The sequence below is a fragment of the Lissotriton helveticus genome, chromosome 12, assembly GCF_964261635.1.
Source record: "Lissotriton helveticus chromosome 12, aLisHel1.1, whole genome shotgun sequence".
NCBI lineage: Eukaryota > Metazoa > Chordata > Amphibia > Caudata > Salamandridae > Lissotriton > Lissotriton helveticus.
In genome coordinates, this window is record NC_136073.1 from 520,537,784 (window position 1) to 520,559,045 (window position 21,262).

A 21,262-nucleotide genomic window follows, 5' to 3' on the forward strand; every position below is an offset into this window, starting at 1 on the left:
CTAACAAATTTTCTGGACACGACTTCGTAAGTAACAAATCAGTAGTTCGGGACAATGGACCAACTTCTAGAGTAACTGGTTTTGAAATCTCGTTAACAATAGGCTTTCCTGAAAATCCAAGGGAAACATTTCTAGAGCCTGAGAGCGGAGCCCCTGGAACCTCGTCATGACTGATAGTAGTCCTACTTGCCCCTGTATCAATCAGAAACTTTCTGTCTTTCCCTAATACTTGACTGTGTACATAGGGACCCTCTTGATCTACAGGTATCTCGATGAGAGGCAAGTCTACCTCCCTCTCTAGGCTGTTTCATGAATACGGTTGATACTCTGGATACTCTGTCTGGGCATACTGGTACATCTGCTGTGTAACATGCTGTGTTGCAGCAATAGGCTGCGGTGCTGGAACTGTCTGTTGTGCATTCTGTGGTGGCTGAGAAGTCTGTGAAACTTGTTCTTGTCTAGGCGGACGTGGTCTTTCTTTAGTCTTACCGGTTGCTATGTTGTGTTTCAGAACTGCACACTCGTTTATAAAATGACCTGGCTGTTTACAATAATTGCATGTCCCTTTAACGGGAACTGCAGGATGACTGACTTGATTCGGACCCCTCTTCTGACTGTCTTGTGGAACAGATTGTGCAACTAGTACTTTCATTTTCGTGTCTTTCATACGTCTCCTTTCGTGTTCTTGCTCTTCCCTGATTCTATTCTGGTGGTACTGGAGCATCTGTAACATTTGTGACGGGGTACTAGCTTGCCAGGTACTTTCGACTTTCAAAACTCGATTTTTAACTTGTGGACTTGAATTCTCGACTAATTTAGAAACAAAAAGATGAGGGTATGACTCGCTACCTGTCTTCAAACCACTGTTAATAATAAAACATTTTTCAAATCTAGAATAAAAATCACTAGTGTCTTCATCCTGCTTCTGTTTGCATGCTGAGATTGCATCCCAATCTTCCTTTTTCGTGGCTAGTAACCTTGGCAAAACTTGTATCAATAACTCGGGCAATTCTTTACATTTGTCCCCAAGACTGGTACCTGGTACTCGGATTTTATCTTCAGCTTCTAGAGCTGTCCAATCGATCTTTTTCTCTCCCACCTCCCATTCCTTTTCCTTGAGTTTTTCATATACCCCTGCGGGCAACAGGACCTTTAACATTTTAATGATATCTGGATACGTATATTCTCCCATACGGAGCATGTCTTTTAATTCTCGATGGAACCCTGCTGGATCTTTGTCGTGACAAGGAATTAATTTCTTCATCTCTAAGAGTTCCATCTTTGTGATAGGGGTGTAAACAAATACTCGTTGCATTTCACCACCCGTTGTCCTGACTGGATGTACTTCTCGTAACGGATGCTGTCTATCTATGTAGAATGGTTTACTTTCTGGAGGTGAGACGTGAACAAAATGCGGGTTCAGAAACGTTCTATATTTGTGGCGCTGTTCTAGAATGACACTAATTAAATCGGTACCTAAACCTTTCCATTTATACTGGAGTAACTCGTTCAGAACATTATGTAACGGACCTGGATCAGAATGTTGTCCCTCATACAGTGTAATGAGGTACTGGATCATATACATACCCACCAGTCGCTGCTCGGCTGGGGGCAGTTTCAGAAACATTTGTGCCACTATTTCGTCTGAAAAAGTGGTAGAATCAGTAATCCATCGGACTGCTGATCGGGCTAGTTCTTGTTCATGCATGGTACTAAGTTCACTATAACCGATTCGTGATTTCAGAATGTGATCGGTAGCTTGAAATACTTGTTCTAGAGAATCTTGTTCTGGTGCTGGAAGATGAAAGACTTTCTTGTGTTCTAGGCATGAATGTCGGTCTAGAAATCTAGATTTACCTACATACGCTATTCTGGCGGTATTCTCGTCTTCTACTTCTTCAGTATCAGTGTTATCTTCTTTCTCGCTTACTTGTGCTGCTATGCGTTTCTCATGTAACCTTATTATTTCCTTACGAATTTTCTTGTACATACTGTCTATACTACTGAGTGTCTTGTGTCTACCCTCGGCTACATGATCACTCCACTTTGTCAGAACTTTCATTTCGATCGGATCTTTATCTGGATAATCTTGTTCCCTTATTAAACAATTGATTAGAAATTTTAATAGCATGAGCTGGGTCTCAGCTTTCCTTAGAGACATGATTTCGCCAATACTTTCTGGATCATCCCCTGTACGGATGAAACGATATATTCTGTCTAGATCTTCTTTCATATTCGGTAGGGTGTCCAAATACTCGGTCACCCGTCTTACGCGCAATGAATATATAACCATATTATCATCGCCTGGGACTAGATCATAACGGCATTCGGTAAGAGCTCGTCTGATATCTGCAACGGACTGATATTTGGGCGTACGCTGTAACGCACGTTCATGTAACTCGACTAACGTTACACGTTTGTGTGGCGGCGGGGTACCAGGAGGACCTCCTCCCGCGGCCCCTAAACTAGAATCGTCGACTGATACTCTTCGTGCTGGCAGAGTGACCGATGTAGCGGGAACTTGTACTACGGGCTGGACCGGGGGTACCGTAACAGGTGCCCCGGTGGCTGGAAGAACAGGAATTACATTATTTACAGGAGCAGGCGGAACAGGATTTGCATATTCTGGGACTGTGTCGTCCAAATAGGACGAGAGAAAAATATCAGCTGCGGTCGGTTTGTGACGTAGCTTAATCGGAACTAATGGCGGCGGAAAATTACATGGTGCTTCCGGGGTTGCTTTTGGCAAGCCCTCGGCAAGAAGAGGATACATACCCTTAATGAGGGCATTTCTCTGTCTGTCTGACTGTTCGGCTTTTACTCGTTCACCTATTTCGATTAATTCCTTTTCTTGGGCTCTTTCTGAGGATTCTCTACTTAATTCTAACTTCCTGATTTCTTTTTCTGTTCTTTTATGAGATTCTTTGCGCCATAACTCGATGGCATCTTTCTGGGACTGTCTGGCTTTCTTTTTCCATAATGCTTCTTCTACTCGCATGATGCACTCGGCATCCCACGTACCTGATACGGGCCATCTATACTTTTCCTCTAATTGTTTGGTGTACTCCACCCATAAATCTAGATATAATATGGCACTTATGCCATGCTTTTGATACATAAAATGACCTGGACTGTCCCTAGGCGGGACAGGAACTGCTTCCTCGAGCAGACCTTTTCTAGTTTTTAACTGACGTAACTTCGTGAACAGAGGCATAACTAAGGCTGGACACAATACAATACACGATAAACACAATAATGACTTTAAGAAAACAAATCACTCATACCACGACATTGAGAACACATGGAATAACATTTAAAAACAACAGTTCGGACAGAATACTACCTGAAATACTGAAAACAGAACACATGAATTTCTCGAGAACAGAACTTACTAGAATGACTAGATGCACTGCTAAAACAGTACGAAACTTACCGGTCCCATAAAGAGACACGTCAGGACCCGCATCCACCTAAGTGGACACTTCGTGTTGGATCTGTGTACCCAAACCCACGGACCAGAGACAATTCAATTGACCCTGTCTAGATACTACCCCAGCAACGGTACTCACCGGGCAGCAAGAACGGAAGGCCTCGGACTGGACTGGACTGGACTGCTACGACGACGGACGGACGAACTTCGGACTTCAGTTACAGGTGGGCCTCCGGATACCTCGGACCTTGGACTCTCGGCTTGGGCTCTGGTCGGGACTCGCCGCGTTCCTCCACCGCCTCGTCTGGACGCTGGACCGCAACCTCCGTCTCCTCCGTGGGCCTGAGGGATACTTGAAGCAGAAATATCTGCACGTGCACGGTATGGTTCCGTCACGGCTGCAGAGGATCAGGGGGCCTGCGTGGCTTCTCCGGCGCGTGGGGAAAGGGCAAGTCCCTACTCGGGCGCCATTATGTGGTAAATAAATAATTAATTACCGGTTCTATTTTTCGGGATACTCATACAAACAGATAGCTCAATAAATAAGAGTCAAGATACGAGGTAGCTAGAGTGTACAGGCTTTAATCAGGCATAAAAGGACAGGAACAGGACAGCCTGCATGGGAATGGGATGGCAGCTGCCGGGGGCAGGAAATAGGCAAATTGGCGTACCTTTTAATAACAGTGCACAATATTTATAGTTAAACAAAATACATTGCATTCAATACAGTAGGCGTAGCAGTAGGCGGAGTTTGTAGCAGTCGCGAAAGATAAGGGCAAAATGATGTAACAAGAAGGCGTGTACAGGGCGTATACATGGACATGTGATGCAAACGTAACAGAATATGTCATAAACGGGGCGGAAACATGGAGGGGGCTACCTGAGCAGCTGGGACCTCTAACCTAGTGGTGCGCGCAAACTGACAATGACGTGTTACTAGGGAGAACTGGGGGCTATGACTTCTGCGCTAGAAGAGGAGACTAAAGTCTGGAGTGTCAGAGCGACATGTACCCAGGCATATCTAGTATCTGGTGTTATGAGTACATGTTGATAGAATCCAAAAGTTATCAGAGTAAAGGCTAACAGACATTAAGACTGGTGCATACATAATCCTACATGTAGTGCGTGTGTGGGGAATATTCTATGAATATTAATACAGTATTTCTCTTACATGGAGACATAAAGGCTAGACCATGACGGAAACTATTGATGCAATTCAGTAGCTTAGGAATGCAGAGAAGGAGGGCTGGACTGATAACTAGAAACATAACATACTCTTGGCAGACTGGGAGGCAGAGCCAGGCCGAGCCGGGCACTGCGAGGCATGAAAGTAAACTAAGGGTCAGGGATACAGGTGGGGGCTGTATCGCTCCTTGGAGAGGGTTCAGGAAACAGGAGCTGAATCTGAGTCCGGGCCCTTTTGAGGCCTAGAAACGGGGATAATTCAATGAATTAACGTGCACACTGTAAAACGTGGCAACGTAGCTTTACATAGGCCTGATATCCGTTGTATTCACGAGGACTGGAAACTGACATACTAGAGATGGACACAACTGTAATTGCGTCTTTGATCGATCAGAAGGGAATACATGCATATCGATCATGCACATATGACATAACATAGGGAACACGTAGGCACATATAACATGGCAAAATTTACTTTTCCACACGGCGAGGGCTCCTCTGATGGCCCCAGTAAGTTTTCATGTTAATATTATTAATTATACTTCCCTATCTTTTAGAGTACCTATTTTTTACTAACGTTCCTCATTCAATTTTTTCTAAATCGTCTTTGATCTTCTTGTAGACTGTTTCTAAATTCTTATCCTGCCTCTACTATGACTCCCTGTGGTAGTACTAGATTATTATTATTAGTCTGTCTGTGTGGCTAACTAAGCTTCCACAGTTGGCAAAAGGTGTTAAACGAAACTCCCATTCTATTCAGCAATATCTCTATGCACTGAGTGCAGTCCTCTGGGTTGTCCATAATGTCTTTTGAAGTCTTCTAAATGTTTATGCTTTGACAATTCCCAACAATAAAATGTCAATGACCACCAACAAAGAATAAGATACTAGTTTACTTTTTGAGTGGATAGGAAGACAATCCATACTACTATTGTTGCAGGGACAATTCTGCACAAACAGAACTATGGACACTAAATAGTGCATTGTTTATCAATTATAATAGGCGCAGTTAGACTTTCCACATACCTCAGTCGTAACAGAATTTGAACCCCCAATCTTCTTACTGACTAGCTAGTGTGGCAGAGTCATTTAGCTCCCTAATTCATCGATGATTGATCCCCAATGATGATTATCCAACCCAGGACATAAGACTACGGAGTCAGAGTCTAGAACTGTCAGAGCCACGGACTCATGCTTGCAAATTGCAAACCCTTTCGCTCACTCAGTCATGACCAAAAACCACAGAGTCTATGTAAGTTTTAAAGCTTTATTAAAAGTAAAAACATTTATTAAAATCAAGTTCATCATACAACATAAACGGTGGATTGAAAATGGACAAGTGCTTAGTGATTTCACACATTTATTGTGGGCGAGCCCTCACCTGGTTTTAACTTCAAATCTTCTTTGTGGTGCTGAATCGTTGCTGACTCCGTCCTAGTGATGATGATCTGATCTTGCTCTTGTTATTAGAAGGGAACCTTCTGTCTGTTATGAGAAAAATGGTGCGTGTTAAAAAGCAAGCATTCATCAGTTGTGCCAAAAAGTGTAGCAAGACAACACCCTTCCCTGAAAAAAGGGCAATTTTTTGTTTTGACTAGACAGTCGCAAATTATTACATTTGGTTCTGTAGTCGTAGTGAAATTTTTTCATTCCTAGACAAAATACTAGGGAGTGGTGTATATGGCATCTAAGAATCTGAAATGTATTTTCTAGGCGGAACATCGGCACAACCATCCGCCGGTGCCGGGGCCAGTGCGGAGGTGGGCACTCCTGGGGCGGAGGCGGTGCAACAGCCAGCGGAAACTGCAGACTGCAGAGTGTGCTCTCTGCACGGGTGTATATGTTGTACAGTACAATTATACTATACTTTTAAGAAGACTTACACATTTAGAACTAAGTTTTTATCAACCTGGTAGTAGCCTCCTCTAAATTGACTTCAACTCAGCTGTGGAAGTTTTTTCGAGAATCCAAGTCAGATCAGAGATGAACTTGATGGATGGGATGAAGTAAAAGGGAAAGAAGGGTGTAAGTAAGTGTGGAAGGACGAGCGAGTTAAAAGTAATGATGACTGGCAAAGAATGATACGTGTTTGATTGCTGCCCGAGGTGGCTGGGAATATGATGCATGGCCGGTTGAAGGATGAAGCAAGGATGGGTGGAAGAAGAAAGGAAAGAGGACTGCCTGGGTGGGTGAAACAGAAACTGTATGTGTGCGCAATATATCCTTTGTTTGAAATTCACATGCAAGTGAAACACGGATGCATGGCTTGCGGTTTCCAAAATAAAATGAATAAGTTGTTTTCCCGTGAGAAAAAGTAAGGTTTGTCCAGTTGAGACATTAAGAAGAATGATTGACATTTACTTTGAATGGATGGATGCCTGGATCATGGTACTATCCAACTCATAGATAGCATATGTGTATGTAGAGAGAGTAGACGGTCACTGGATGAACTAAGTGTTACTTTGAAGAGCATGTAACACCGCACCCGCACGTCCGTTCCAGTGTAGGAAAGGCAAGGAAAAGAAGTTATAATTTTTCCGAATACTACCATGAATAGTAGCAGTAGTTTGTATTGCAAGCGCAGCATATATCCGGCGATTACAGGGGCCATTCACTACCTCTGTAAATAATTTTAGTACAACTCTGTCATTCATGTGTGGCCTATCAGTGTTCACTCAATAAAAAACAAAGCACCTACAGTCATCCCATATGTAAGCAAATACATATCCTGTGAAGGGATAGATAATCAAATTATTTATCTTCTTCATTTTCCTTTTCTAGTAGTCATTGGCACTGTAGGGTGAAAGTTAAATTAATTAAGCAGTAGCCCTTGTATCAGAGTATTCTCAGTGCCACCCGTAATAGAAAAGTAAGAGCTTCACCACCTGCATGTACTGGACTGGTACAGTAACGCAAGCCTGTGTCATCATGGCGTGCGTCTGTTTTTCTCGGGTTCAAGTTGACTGCGCTGGCATTATGCCGGCTTCCAGAAGTTTACGTACCAATTTCGCTAAACAAGAGAGAAGAAGAATTATAAGACTGGTGTACTGTCATAGTCGACTCTAATGTAGTGAGTCCATAGTGCTCGTAGAATTGATTCCTGAAACTCCCACTAATGTTAGAGCAAAGGCTGAAGAAGTGGGAAGTTAGATAGATACAGGCCACAAATGTCATGTACTGTGCTGGCAAGTTGCTAGTTCTACTGTGACACAACCTTCTGCTGAATTATTTTGTGTTAATCTTAAAGAGCATTGGTTACAGACTATGTCTTTCTTTCTTCATATAGATGCTCCTTCAAAACTGTCACGGAAGGAGCTGGCTAGACGGGCCCGGCAACGGAAGCTGGAGGCGACTGTCGCCGAATATCGGCGGTTGGTGGCCCAGGAGGAGGAAGACACGCAGTCGACCTCCACAACATCCACAGCGACAGCTGCTTCCTCCTCCGTGCTCCCTGGGTCCGCCAGTCAGCGCAAGCCTCCAGCGGTACGGAGCCGTGGTACCGCAGCCACCCGCCACCGCCAAGCAGCCAAAAAATCAGCTGCCCCCCCACAGCACTTCAAAGGCACGCATGCACCGCCTAACCCTCAGGGTGTCCTACCTTGAGCAGGAGCAGAAGAAAATGAAAATCCTGCTCAAGAACCTCCGCAAGGAGCAAGACCACCTGGCCAAAAAAGTACACCGCCGGCGGCATTAGAGGAGGAGAGACTGTCCCTTGCCCCTTTTTTAAAGATCTTTGGGGGGTGGGAATTGGGTTTGGGGACTTTTTATTTCACGGACATTCTTTGGGGTTAGGGAGGGGGGTGGGTCGGGTCTTGCAGGATAGTTTATTTTTGTTAGGGATATAAATAATTATTACTTTCAACTTAAACATAGCATACGTGTTTTTACTGCAGTGGAAGCTGGGGGGGGTTTAACTGTGAGTTTGCTTTCCTGCAACTTAAGTGGCTTCTTGATTCAAATTGTTTAAGTAATTGTCCAAATGTTTACAAAACTAAGTGACTCTCACAGAGTTAGTAAATTCAATTGTCCTAGGAATTTACTAGTACTACCGTCAGTCTCATGTCTCTCCTACTACTCCATTATTCTTCCTCCCCCCAAACGCTTATCTTACCTGTAATTCGTGTTCGAAAAGAGGGCTAGGCACAGGGCTGGCTGCATGGCAAATGGCGATTAAGGTTGGCAATCCTGGGCGGATGAAATTGCATCATTGCGGTGGAACTAGTAGTGGTACACAGTGGCAGTTGCAGCATATGAAAAAAAAGAAAATGAAACCTTGATTGGCCTGAGTGGAGCATTAGAACGGTACGATAGATACTATAGCATGTGACAGTACACTAGAACAGTGCCATAATGTAGCCTTACAAATGCTAAAGTATTGAAAGTATAACTACTACTTGCGTGGAATTTGACATTGGCTACTACTACAAGAAATAGTACTGAAGGGGAAGGACACATCAGCGTAATCATTTGCCACGTGTAGGAGGAGGATGTTCTTGATGATCAATCCAGTTGATGGCGCCCATGAAAATCAGCTTTGATTTGCCAATAGTCATGGGTCTGTGTCAAGCTGAGTAAGAATATATGCTCAGATTCCTTCACCAGCCTTGAAATGTAATTCATTTTCTGTTGCTGTGACCTTATCCTCCCCAGCAAGTGTGTGGAATCATTGCTGTCATTTACTCACACATCAATGAAAACCACACAGCCCGGGGGAAGAGGGTTAGGGTTTGGAAATTGGATGGTAATGGTTTTTTTTGGGAAAGTTTTGTTGAGAGAAGAAAAAAAAGCACGGCATGGACAAACAACATATGAAGATAAACACATCTTTGGATGCATGCACTACTGCATGCATCAAGTTGTTTGCTACATGGGTAAGTTACTGAACAGTAAGTAGTACTTTCTATAACGTACTAACTATGAATGAAAGAATGCGACAGTACAGGGCTGCAGTAATTATGCGTTTTCACTTGCCTATCTCTGCACTCAGAGAAAAACTTTGTACATTAAATTAGTTTGAAAAATAGCAAAATAAAACCTATACAATGGCTGGAGGGATGCACTTAGAAGCAGAGAGCAAAGAAATGCAGAGTCAAACTCATAGAAGTTCACAGCAATAACATTACTTAAAAGATAAGTAGAAATGAATGAATACTGTTACTGTATGTTGTTGTAGTTGTCCTGTTGAATTTGGGAAGTTGCATGCATCCAGCCATTCCTCTTATTTGCGGTACTCCTCCATTCCATCTGACGCTCCGTCGATCAATGTTGGTGACCAGAAGACACCCTGTCCACTACCTGCCTGGCGGATGCTGAATTGCGGCTCGCTAATGTGAAGCCTAACTTCATCCTTTTTCCGATTGCACAGGGTGAAAGCCACCCTGTAAATGTTGATGGAAAAACAGGAAGTGATATTAAAACACCACTGAGAAAAAAATATAAGGTACGTTCGCTGTGTAGTGCAAAAAGTCACACTTTCAGTTTCAGAATCGACAGTACAATAGTTTCGAAAGGGCGTACTCTGTATCTCCTTTTGAAGGATAAATAAGTATGGGCGAATTTTGCGGATATTTCCCCTCAAGCTAGGTGTACTGTAAACTGCGATTTTAGAACAAAATTAGACCTTCCCAGCAGTGCTCCCAGACCCTTAAACCCAGTTGCAAAAATGTAGGAGACCCCCAATCAGACCCCAAAGAACGTGGGAAACTGCTACCTGTCTGAGGCCTAGTGGAAAATGGTGACAAAACGTACTTTGAAAGTAAAGTAGGCCAAAATCCCCCCTTTTCCACCATGGATTTTCTTCAAACCACTTGCAACCAAAATTAGACATTTCTGGACAAGTGCTCCAAGAGTAGACGACCCCAGAACCCAGTTGCCAAAATCTCAAACACTCCCAAACACATGCAATACTGCTAATCTAACGAGCCCTAAGTTAAAAATAGTGTCAAACGCTTTCTTCAACTAGGCCAAATAGCCCCTTTCCCACCATGGATTTTCTTTAAACCACTTGCAGCCTAAACTAGGCATGCCCAGCGTTGCTCCAAGACCCCCCACCCCCCCCAAACACCAGGAATCCCCCCAAGCAGGCCTCCGAAAACACGAAAGTAAGCGAAAACTCCGAAAAGTGAAAAACTTTTTCACCATGGATGTTCTCCAAAACACTTTTATCCGGTATTAGACCTTCCCAGAAATGCCCCCAGACCCGTCAACCCAGGCGAAAACAAGTTTAACACCTCCAAACAGCCAAAAATCAAAACCGGAAAAACTCACACTTTGAAATATTTAGGCCTCATTCCAAAATCACTCCAAGAGCGTTCTGCAGCTAGGCCCTAACTCCCCTTTTCCACCATGGATTTCCTTAAAAACAAATGCAATCAAAATTAGACTGTGCCAGCAGTGCTCCCAGACCCCAAAACCCACCCCCAAACACCAGGAACCCCCCAAACAGCCCCCCAAAAACAGGCAAGTGAGCAAAAACGGAAACAAAATTCCACCATGGATTTAGTCCAAACCACTTGATTCCGATATTAGACCTTCCCAGCAATGCCCCAAGACCCGCCAACCCACCCGCAGAAAAGTTGAAGACCCCCAAACAGGCAAAAAGTAAAAATACAAAAACGGGCACTTAGTAAACGCACCCCCCCCCCCCAAGCGCCTTGAGACCCTCTGGGTGAGTAGTGCGCTATATAAATCTCTGAACTTAAACTTGAACTTGAATATTTAGGCCTAGTTCCAAAAACACTCCGTGCGAGCTCTGCAGCTAGGCCCTAACTTCCCTTTGCCACCATGGATTTTCTTCAAACCACTTGCAATCAAAACTATCCATACCCAGCGTTGCTCCAAGACCCTCCAACCCCCCCCCAAACACCAGGAACCCCCCAAGCAGGCCCCCGAAAACACAAAAGTGAGTGAAAACTCTGAAAAGTGAAAAGCTTTTTCACCATGGATTTTCTCCAACACACTTTCCTCCGGTATTAGACCTTCCCAGCAATGCCCCCAGACCCGTCAACCCAGGCGGAAAAAGTTGAAGACCCCCAAACAGGCAAAAAGCAAAAATACAAAAACGGGCACTTAGAAATATTTAGGCCCAGTTCCAAAAACACTCCGTGCGCGCTCTGCAGCTAGGCCCTAACTCCCCTGTGCCACCATGGATTTCCTTCAAACCACTTTGAATCAAAATTAGACTGTGCCAGCAGTGCTCTCAGACCCCCCGACCCAGCACCACAAATCTAGAGCACCCCCAAAGAAACCCCCAAAAACCTGCAATACTGGTATAATCAAAACATGGCAAATTGCGCTGTTCACAAAAAACACAAAAAACAAACAGCAACTGGTTTCAACAAAGACAGACAGCCATTGCTGTCCACTGCATGCCATCTTCTCATTATTCATGACCTGTTCTACTATTTGTCCGCATCTTCTTCGAAAAGTGAGGGCCCACAGGGCAGCCTCTCCTGTCAATTTCAGAAGTAAGTCTGTCAACAATCAGAAAGCATGTAGTCAGTCAGTAATATCAGTCCCACTTGAGTGGACTCATCTACGAAGACGTTTATTTATTCTCCATAATCCATCCATCTGCCTTGAGGGAAATGGATAGGGGAAGTCTGGAGGAGGAGGATAGAGGAGCTTGATTGAGTTGTGAACTTATGAACATCAGGAAGGCAGAGTGCGGCACCTTCAAATCAATAAGGAACATAAGATGAAGACAGTGCTGATGATGGACTTGTTGTGATTAGGTGATTAGAGTTTTGTTGTGGTAAAAGTTGCAAAACAAAGAAAGACACACAGGAATAAAAGTGAATAAGTACAGAAAAAAAGGAAGTAATTTTCAGGCCTCGGTGCCAGGGAAGTAGAGCTCGTCCTCAAAGTCTATGAATTGAGACGGGAGTAGGTCTGGTCACAGAGAAGAACTTCCGTCGGCGTCACCTAAGTCGGTGTCCTCTTCTTCCTGCGTGCATTCACGTATTTTGTAATCGGGTGGTATGAAGTGCTGATTCATCTTGATTATTGTTAACCTCTCCACATTTTTGGGCGAGAGGCGGGTCCTGTTTGAAGTTACAATGGCACCAGCAGCAATGAAAACACGTTCAGAAGACACGCTTGTGAGTGGGCAAGACAAATAATTTAGAGCCAGGTTGCTGATCAGTCGCCATCCAGACCTTTTCCTATACCAATACACCAATGGGTTCTCATTAAGACAGACCTCTGTTGGGTCATCCAGATAGGCCTGCACCACCGACTCAAGGTTCTCCAGGGTTGCTCCACTTTGCGTAAAATCTGTGGCCTTTGCAGCAGTGGACCGAGCAAACCCATGCTGAGTTAGCCAATCCGCTTCCGACAATATTTTTTTGGGGCCTGGTGCAGGTGAGGATGATGATGACACCGTTGCTGGTGTCGTTAGCGGCTGTGAGGGAAAGTGACTCCCTTCGGCCACGGATTCAGAAGTGGAACTTGACGCCGGATGGCCAGCTGATTCAGTTGTACTTGTGCTGTCTCCGTGCAATTGCATCCGCTCTTTTTTGAACCGAGTGGCTGACACAGCGAGCCAATGTTTGTACTTTGAAACATCTGCTTCATCAAAAGGAATGAATGCTTTGCTGGCCACTGCCTTTTTGTACCGTGGATCCAGAATAGTGGCACAAATGTAATGTTGTTCTGTATGTATGTTTTGAAGCCTTTCATTGTGAAGTAGGCGCCTTAATAACTTCTCCGCCACACCATATGCTTCTCGCTTTTCAGCATGATCTCTGAACGTTGAAGACACCTCCTTCAGTTGGTGCTCTAGCATGACCAACAATGGGATAGCTTTGCCCAAAGAACAGTCCTCCCTGCTGACTTCACGCGTGAAGACCTCAAAAGGACAAAGCATGTCTGTCAGCCTTGCAATTAGCTTCCATTCTTCCAACTCTAGCCTCATTTCTTTGTGAGTAGAACCCAGTTTTAGACATACTTATTTATTACCCCCCACTGCTCAGACAGACGCTCAAGAATGCAAAAGGTTGAGTTCCAACGTGTTGTCACCTTCTGGATTAGTCCTTTGACTGGCAGTTTACGTTCATGTTGAATGCTCCTCAGCTGCTTCTGGGCCTTAAAAGAATGGCTGAAATATGTGCAGATTCTTCGGCAGATGGTCAGTAATTTGATGACTGGCTCTTCTTTTTTCAAGAATTCTTGCACCACGATGTTAATACTGTGCGCCAAACATGGCACTCTGAAATATCCACCATCAGTCATGGCCCTAACTATATTACTGCCATTATCCATGGAAACATAACCAACTATGCGATTTCTTGGATGCAGCCATTCATAGACCTTCCTGTTAAACTCCTCCAAAAGGTTACGTGCAGTGTGAGATTGCTCCTTGGCAAACATGCCTACTGTTGCATGTTTGCGAGTAGCTTGAAAAACTTTCTCCGTGTCAACACTTGCTTGTTTTAACTGTTGTGCGACCCCTGCAAAAGAGACCCAGTGTGCAGTGATGCAAATGTAATCAAGGGCTTGGGAACTGGTCCATATGTCTGTTGTCATGTGGATAGTGTGAACAGCACTCTTCAGAATAGCTGCGCCAATCACCTCCAGCACATCTTGATGTAGTGCTGGAACAGCAACCCTGGCAAAATAGGACCGGCTAGGAACCTTCCATTTAGGGCAGACTGTTGCCACCAATTCAAGAAAACCCACCCCTTCCACGAAAGAGAAAGGGAGAAGGTCCAGCGCTAGCATTTTAGCCAGCTTTGCGTTATACAGACGTACCGTTGGGTGGCTGCGTTCAAATGGCGCATTCGACCAAAACAGGCTGCTAATGGTGGGCTGGACCGTTTTACGTGATGATGGTGCAGACTTCACACCAGTTAGGCCCATTGATTTAGTTTTTTTGCATTGGTGTCTGTCCCAGACTCTTAGTGTGCCTCATACATGTTGCAGGGGTAGAGGGTGTGGGCGCTACCACTGCAGTGCTGTTGCCAGGGGTACTGGGTGTACCAGAAAAAATGTCGGTTGGTTCTTGACTTACCCCTGCACAATCAGCTCCTCGTCAGCATCAGATGCAATGTCAATGGATACATTTGGATCAGTTCTACTTTTGACTTCCTCGATCTTACTTAGGTGCGCATACCACTGGATAGGGTGGTATTTTTTTAGATGACCTCTCTGGCCTCCGGTACCATAGTTGGTACCAAGCTTACCCCGACTAACTGATACTTTACAAATCGAACAAACGACCATGTTTTCCGCCTTTTTGCTAACAGTAAAGAAGTCCCAAACTGGGGACTGGAAATGTCTGCTGGTGGTGGAGGTGCTACTTTGACTTTCAATGCCAGATAAAGTGGAGGATGGGCGTGGCTGAATTCGTTTCTGTTGTTCACTTACAGCACCACTACTTGAGGTAATGGAGGTCGAGCTGGATGGAGGTCCCTGCCGGCCCTTCTGACGAGAAAATATGGAAGCTGTAGGTCTTTTTGGTGTTGTAGTTAACTGCGTTGGTGGTGGTACCAGTGCCACACCGCCCACATCCCGCTCAGCATCCATTCGGGATAGGGTGAAAATGTTTGTCTGCTGCATGCCTGCTGTGGCTGGAGTGACGTCTGTGATGACTGGGTCATCGTCAGACTGTTCATCAACAGCAGAAGACACCACTTCTTGTTCATCTTCATCAACCATAAGTCGAAGCCTTGCGGGAACCTTTCTTTTAGGTTTAGCTACCTTTGTCGGCTCATGGCGTGCCTCACTGTCAGACTGCATTGCTGGGTTCCAATCACGATCAATGTCATCAGAATGAAGGGGGCTTGAAGAAGAACTTGTAGTAGTAGCACCCCTCCTTGACATTTTTCTTGCTGGGGATCTGGAAGACAATGGATCATCCTCAGGAGGAGGGGCTTCCTCGGATGATGCCTCCACTTGAATATCAATTTCCTGATGTGCCCCTACTTCTGGAGGAACAAGCGTTGTAGGCAGTTGTGCCGCTCCATGAACCTCTAGTTGCACCTCTCCATGCACACTCTACTTGCGCCTCTCCTTGTGCATGTACCTGCGCCTCTCCTTGCCCATGTACTTGCGCCTCTCCTTGCCCATGTACTTGCGCCTCTCCTTGCCCATGTACTTGCGCCTCTCCTTGCCCATGTACTTGCGCCTCTCCTTGCCCATGTACTTGCGCCTCTCCTTGCCCATGTACTTGCGCCTCTCCTTGCCCATGTACTTGGACCTCTCCTTGCCCAAGTACTTGCGCTTGTACTAGTTGCACTTGTGGTTGTCATTGCGGCTGTGGTTGCTGAACACTCGTCAGCTGAGTTACACCCGGCGTTGATGGATGGTACTTTCTTGTGATGAGCCAACATCACTGGTCGATGGTGATTGAACAACCAAAGTGGATGCCTTTGCGGCACTCATGGGCTTGGGCCTAACTTGGCGTGGTGGCACTGAGCCCAATGAAGCGGAGGTGCTGCTTCCAGCTTGGTCCCCGGCGGACACCGCTGCTGCTGCAGGCGTAGTTTTTTTTTCTCCAAAAAAGTGTCGGTGGGCACACCAGTCTCCTTGGTAGGTGGTGCCACTTGCTTCTGCCCCTTCTTACTGGCAGTGGCACTGGCAACTTTTTTCGCTGAGGCACTACGGCCACCTTTCTTTGGTGGCCGTTTTAAATCTAAAATGGCGCAGCACACGCAAACCGGGAGAAAAACAACTCGGCGGACTCAGAATCACGGTAAGTCAACGCGATATTGTATTTTTCAAGCGCAACCAAGCAAAATAATTCGCAACTTGCGAATTCGCGGATTTTTGGGCAAATTTGCGCGATTCGCGGTCCGTGAAATTGTCAAAAATCCCCAAATTCGCCCGCGAAACGGATTTAACGCCCATACGTAGTGTTTTGTGACCGCAATTGCGGTTGCAAAACATTCTTACATAGGGTAGTGAGTTACAATTTAGAAGGAAAGCCCTTGGAACGCCCCTTCCTAATTGTAAGTCGCAAATCCTATTTAGCGAGTTGCAAATAAATTGCGACTCACTAAATAGGGTTTGTACATGGCTCTGTAGGTTTTTGCATGGGCAAACGGGTCGCAAACCTGTTTGCGCATGCAAAAATGGGTATTACATCTGGCCCTTGATCTTTTTTTTTAAAAGTTTTAATACTGTGCAAATTATGAATTGTGTATACTTTGATGGTTCGTAAAAAGTTTATTATTAAAATCTGCCATCAACGGCTGGTGTAGCAAGGAGATAAAGGTGCAAGAAGCTCATAATTATGCAGTGGAGAATAGATTTAGTATTATTTGAAGAACAAACTGCAACATGATATTACATATACACATCCAGACACCGAGGCCCACTGTAATATGTACCTAAATTGCTTGTGTCCATTCAATTTTACATGGCGACATGCCAGATATATTTATCTCTGGAGGTCCGAGCCAATAAATTAACAAAGCTTGTCAGAGCCGAGCCAAGACTCAGCTCTGGTTCTACTAGTAAATGCACGAGCCAAGCCTTGACAATATTTGTCATGGAATCATTCAATAAACATCTTATTATTATATAAGGTGCCTTCAAAATAAAAAAAATGTATTTCTGTAACAAGTGGAATCGCTTCTCCTTTATCCATTTCATCACTGCATTGAAAGTATATATTAAAGGTCAGAGTTTCAAACATGAACTGAAAAACCTTCAGACCCCTGTCAATAACACTGCTATTAGTGGAATATGTCAGTTGTCATGTACACCCTATATGTGGCCTAGACTCCTATTATAGATGTAGTAACATTATAGACTATTAGGTCAAATCACAATATTTTTTTACAACTAACATTGTGATCTCACATATTTGAGGCGCTGTTATAAGTGATAATGAATAAAAAGGTGACATAGTTAATGTTGCAAAGAGGAAAAGCTGGGACAGATCCAGATTTTCTAGTTTCATACTGTGAAATTCAGTCACTAGATAGAGATCTCTTTCTGGCATCAAAATATCAATGCTTTGTGCTTAAATATTGGAGAATGAGATGAAATGATGGGTGTGGGAAAGTGCTCTTTTGTTTACGACCACCCCTACACTTTTTTCTTCAAAGCTGATACCTTTGACTTTGAAAGTGCTCTAGAGCCTGCTAACCAGGCCCAAATGCCAGTTCTCGCTCTCTAAAATATGATGCATGTGAATTGGTAACATCAATTGGCAAAGACTTTAACCCCCTTATAAGTCCCTGGTAAGTGGTACCAGTGGTACGTAGGGTATGGGTTGTTAATGGGGTCACCGGGGCCTGAAGCACTGATTGTGCCACCCTGAGTGACCCAAGTAAAAGATGACAGCAGTCCTGCCATTGCAGACTGCACAGGCAGTGCAAACTGCTCAAACTCAACTTTACCCTCGCCGTGAGTGGATAGTTCACAGCACTAGTTTTAATACATGACATTCATCCCTAAGGTAGGCCACCTGAGCCCAGGAGGCAAGGTGCATTATATTAAAGGTGTGTATATATAAGTGCAAGCTTATGTGTCCCTATAGTAGTCTCCTTCCACTAGGGGCTACAATATGTCTTCAAGGGAAATGGGATAGCATGTGTTGGCACCAGGGCATTCTGACATTGCCAGCTCCATTACGGTCCCACTGAAAAGTGTCTTGTTTGGTATCAAACTAACATTCTCATCAAATCAAACTTTTTCTCTAAGGCGTATTTGATGGGGCAGGCACCTAGGTGGCTACTTTAGAGGTTGCCCACCTGGTTGCCCTAGCTTTTCCTGTGCCTTGGCTGACAACATGCAGCTGCACAATCAATACACTTGAGGGCGTGAGGAGTTTTAAGTCCCCACCAAACTACTGTCACACAAGAAAAGAGCCACAGGTCCATATTGGGAGGAGGTTAGTTAACTGTTTAGATATGTTATGCCATGCATGGCGGGGGGTTGCCTTTTCAAGACAGTTCCGCTCACACACCAGAGGTGGCATGCTTCAGCAAAGGGGTGCCTCCTCACATGAATGCCCTAGTCTTCGTGTGGGCTACAACCCCCTCTCTACAAGCAACTTTTTTCGCTGAGGCACTACGGCCACCTTTCTTTGGGGCCATCTTCTTCAGATGTCAGAACAGCAGGCTGCAGTTGCACGAGTTGCAGTGTTGTCTTGTCTGTGGCCACACGTGACGTCACGTGACATTGTGCTGCACACACCGCTGCAGGACTTCTTCCTGGCACTGGTGGTTCTCGTGAGCACCTAAAAGCAATGAAAGCCAGAGGAACATCAGTTAAACACCCCAAAAAGTAAAAAAACACACCAAAATCACCACAATCCAATGCCATCCATGCCCTCAATGATGTTTAAAATCAAGACACCCCACAGAAAGACTTGCTCCATGCACCACTCACTACCACTGGGCCTAATGGTTGAAAGCAAGGCAAAGTGGGTGCAGGCCTGAGCACACTGCCTGGCTTCAAAATGGCCCCTTGACCCCCATCACATGGCCAGGCCCTGCCTGGACCAGGCCTCAAAATGGGCCCCACGCACATGGCCAGGCCCCAACACCACCCCAAAAAGTTGAAAACCACACAAAAATCACCACAATCCAATGCCATCCATGCCCTCAATGATGTTTCAATTCAAGACACTCCACAGAAAGACTTGGTCCATGCACCACTCACTACCCCTGGGCCTAATAGTTGAAAGCAAGGCAGAGTGGGTGCAGGCTTGAGCACACTGCCTGGCTTCAAAATGGCCCCTTGACCCCCACCACATGGCCAGGTCCTGCCTGGACCAGGACTCAAAATGGCCCCCACCCACATGGCCAGGCCCCAACACCACCCCAAAAAGTAAAAAAACACACAAAAATCACCACAATCCAATGCCATCCATGCCCTCAATGATGTTTAAATTTAAGACACCCCACAGAAAGACTTGGCCCATGCACCACTCACTACCCCCGGGCCTAATGGTTAAAAGCAAGGCAAAGTGGGTGCAGGCCTGAGCACACTGCCTGGCTTCACAATGGCCCCTTGACCCCCACCACATGGCCAGGCCCTGCCTGGACCAGGCCTCAAAATGGCCCCACCCACATGGCCAGGCCCCAACACCACCCCAAAAAGTCAAAAAACACACAAAAATCACCACAATCCAATGCCATCCATGCCCTCAATGATGTTTAAATTCAAGACACCCCAGAGAAAGACTTGGCCCATGCACCACTCACTACCCCTGTGCCTAATGGTTGAAAGCAAGGCAAAGTGGGTGCAGGCCTGAGCACACTGCCTGGCTTCAAAATGGCCCCTTGACCCCCACCACATGGCCAGGCCCTGCCTTGACCAGGCCTCCAAATGGCCCCCACCCACATGGCCAGGCCCCAACACCACCCCAAAAAGTCGAAAAACACACAAAAATCACCACAATCCAATGCCATCCATGCCCTCAATGATGTTTAAATTCAAGACACCCCACAGAAAGACTTGGCCCATGCACCAATCACTACCCCTGGGCCTAATGGTTGAAAGCAAGGCAAAGTGGGTGCAGGCCTGAGCTCACTGCCTGGCTTCAAAATGGCCCATTGACCCCCACCACATGGCCAGGCCCTGCCTGGACCAGGCTCAAAATGGCCCCACCCACATGGCCAGGCCCCAACACCACCCCAAAAAGTCAAACAACACACAAAAATCACCACAATCCAATGCCATCCATGCCCTCAATGATGTTTAAATTCAAGACACCCCACAGAAAGACTTGGCCCATGCACCACTCACTACCCATGGGCCTAATGGTTGAAAGCAAGGCAAAGTGGGTGCAGGCCTGAGCACACTGCCTGGCTTCAAAATGGCCCCTTGACCCCCACCACATGGCCAGGCCCTGCCTGGACCAGGCCTCCAAATGGCCCCCACCCACATGGCCAGGCCCCAACACCACCCCAAAAACTCGAAAAACATACAAAAATCACCAAAATCCAATGCCATCCATGCCCTCAATGATGTTTAAATTCAAGACACCCCACAGAAAGACTTGGTCCATGCACCACTCACTACCCCTGGGCCTAATGGTTGAAAGCAAGGCAAAGTGGGTGCAGGCCTGAGCACGCTGCCTGGCTTCAAAATGGCCCCTTGACCCTCACCACATGGCCAGGCCCTGCCTGGACCAGGCCTCAAAATGGCCCCCACCCATATGGCCAGGCACCAACACCACCCCAAAAAGTCGAAAAACACACAAGAATCACCACAATCCAATGCCACCCATGCCCTCAATGATGTTTAAATTCAAGACACCCCACAGAAAGACTTGGCCCATGCACCACTCACTACCAATGGGCCTACTGGCTAGTGTGGCATTACAGGCACCCGAAAATAAAAAATAAAAATCCACATATACAGCCTGATTCATCAAGCCGAAATCGGCTCGCAAAGGGCCAGATTCTGAGAATCTGGCCCTTTGCGAGCGCTATTTTTGCATTTGGGATTCATCATCCCAAATGCAAAAATCGGTAATAGCGATTTCGCTATTTTGCGAGGAATTACATTTAAGGAATCTCTATTTGAGATTCCTTAAATGCAATTCATCATCCATTTAAAAATTGTGAATTCGCAATTTCGGCCCGCTATTTACCGCGAGGTCAAACCTCGTGGTAAATAGCGAAAACTTTTAAAAGCATTTTTCTAAGTTGCATGTTGCACACACACATGTCCTTTGGACATGTGTGT